Source organism: Phaseolus vulgaris, chromosome 7, assembly GCF_000499845.2.
Source record: "Phaseolus vulgaris cultivar G19833 chromosome 7, P. vulgaris v2.0, whole genome shotgun sequence".
NCBI classification, from domain to species: Eukaryota; Viridiplantae; Streptophyta; class Magnoliopsida; order Fabales; family Fabaceae; genus Phaseolus; species Phaseolus vulgaris.
Genome location: NC_023753.2, coordinates 12,283,237 through 12,285,385, shown reverse-complemented (window position 1 = coordinate 12,285,385; position 2,149 = coordinate 12,283,237). Strand labels below are relative to the sequence as shown.

At 25.3% G+C, this 2,149-nt stretch overlaps 1 non-coding gene across 1 annotated transcript; it reads right to left on the bottom strand.

The window, feature by feature from the left end:
• Positions 1-1,248: 1,248 nt before the first annotated feature.
• On the bottom strand, positions 1,249-1,322 carry TRNAR-UCG (transfer RNA arginine (anticodon UCG)). The gene has a single exon. It is a non-coding gene; the product is annotated as a tRNA-Arg (tRNA).
• Positions 1,323-2,149: the final 827 nt, after the last annotated feature.

Here is a 2,149-nt window from a genome sequence, read left to right as displayed (position 1 = left end):
TAATTAATTATTTTATTTTGTTAAAATTATTTCTTGTATATTAAAATTCATAAAAAATAAAGAAGATAAAAAAATAAAAGGTCTACTCGATTTTTTAATCCTAACATTTATTATACTTTATTGTTTTTAAGTCATAATATGCTATACATAAACAAAGGTGTATTTTTATTATAATTGTTCTTAAAGCAACGGTAATGATATTTTCAATTCATTGAAAGTTCGACGTTATATTAATACTTCATAATTATTAAATTCAATAGATTTTTTTTTTAATTTTTTTATTCAATAATCATGTTAATTTGGGAGTCTTGTAACATTAAATTTTTTGTATTTGACTCACTTATATGAAAAAATATTGTATTCCAATCCTCATTTGAGACTAGCTATTGCAATGGATAATGATCAGGTCATGATGGTCATATTTCCATAATCAACATTTAACAAATACGTAACTTCACTTTTATAATTCATACTTTAGTTTCGAGTAAAAATGAAATTTCAACACTTTAACAAACCAAAATCCTAAAACGATGAATTTTAAAGGCTTACAAATTTTTGTTTCTGAAATTTATTAAATAAATTCAAAATATTTTCATATTACCAAAAATAAATTCCAGAATTTAATTTAAAATAGATGATGAATAATTACACAAAAACCAAAGTAGAGTGAGAAAAAAAAACCAGGTTACAAAACGAAAGGCCCAAAAATGGAAACCATAACATTGTGAGAGCTATCCTAATTGGACATGAATTGACCTACGTGAGTTAGGCTTTTACTTCTTGCACCCTCATATATGCTATGCTAGACGATATAATATGAAAGATAGTTTTAGATTTAGAAATATCTTTATAATATATATATATTTTTTTAACGCATTATAAATTTATAGTCCAAAATATATTTTTGGATCCAGAAACATTTCATAGATTGTATAATCTAAAATGTAATTTTTTTAAATGCATACAATCCAAAATATAATTTTTTTAGATATATTTTAGATTATACAATTTAAAATGTATAATTAAATTAATATTAAATTGTATAATCTAGAATGAAAAAACATATAATCCTTAGGAGAAGGCAATTGCTCTCCAATAGATTCAATCTCCAGCAAAAGAGTGCACAAATGCTCTACAACACAAAAGAAAAAACTTCAAAGAAGGAGGTATGGGGAGGGGTGTTCGCAACTACCATAGGGGTGCAGACAGAAATAATGGTAGTTCAGGAAAAAACACAAAAATATTAAGCGACCACAGTGGGAGTCGAACCCACGACCTTTTGATCCGAAGTCAAACGCGCTAATCCACTGCGCTATGCGGTCATCACATGCTATTTAACTGTATAAAATAATATTAAACAATAGGACTTTTAATTATTGATTTTTAATCAATAATTAGAATTATACTTTGCTTTCTACTATTTATTTGTTCTTATACTATAATAAAGGATTTATACTATAGAATTTGATTTTATTTCATAATAAAAGAGTTTCTCATACTACTAAGATTAGTGGGGAATGAGTTGAAAATTAAATCCTGAATAGCTCATCAGTATATACACATAAAAAAAAATAGAAAAGTGATAAGAGGAAGAAACTTTCATAAAATGATAAAATTATTTTGTTTAACATGCTTCTCTTCCCCATCCCAATGTTAGCACACAGTATTTCATGAACTTTTTCCCCCTTCATCATGTTTCATTATAACAATATCTTCAGATTCTCTCTCACTCTCTCTCTTTCATATATTTGAACTTTTTGGTTTACATCAATATCATTATCGTATGCTTACCTAATTTTAGCCACTTGCTTTTGTAGTCGATGTAATTAAACTATATTCTCTTCAAATAAATTGGATCTTATAAATAGAAAGTACATAATAATAAATCTAATTTAATCTTATAAAATCAATCCATAAAGTAAAACTCACTTATATACTATAAAATATATTTATTTTTAAACCAAAATAGTGAATATAGAATTTTTAATATATATTTATGAGTATTAAAATAATGATTTATATATTATAAAATATTTGTATATCTTATAATATCTACGTTTTGGTTAATAATGCATGGTTGATGAATGATGAAAATGGAAAGAGAGGAGAAGCGATGGTTGTTGTTTGGTGATCTGAGAGAGTGAATCCG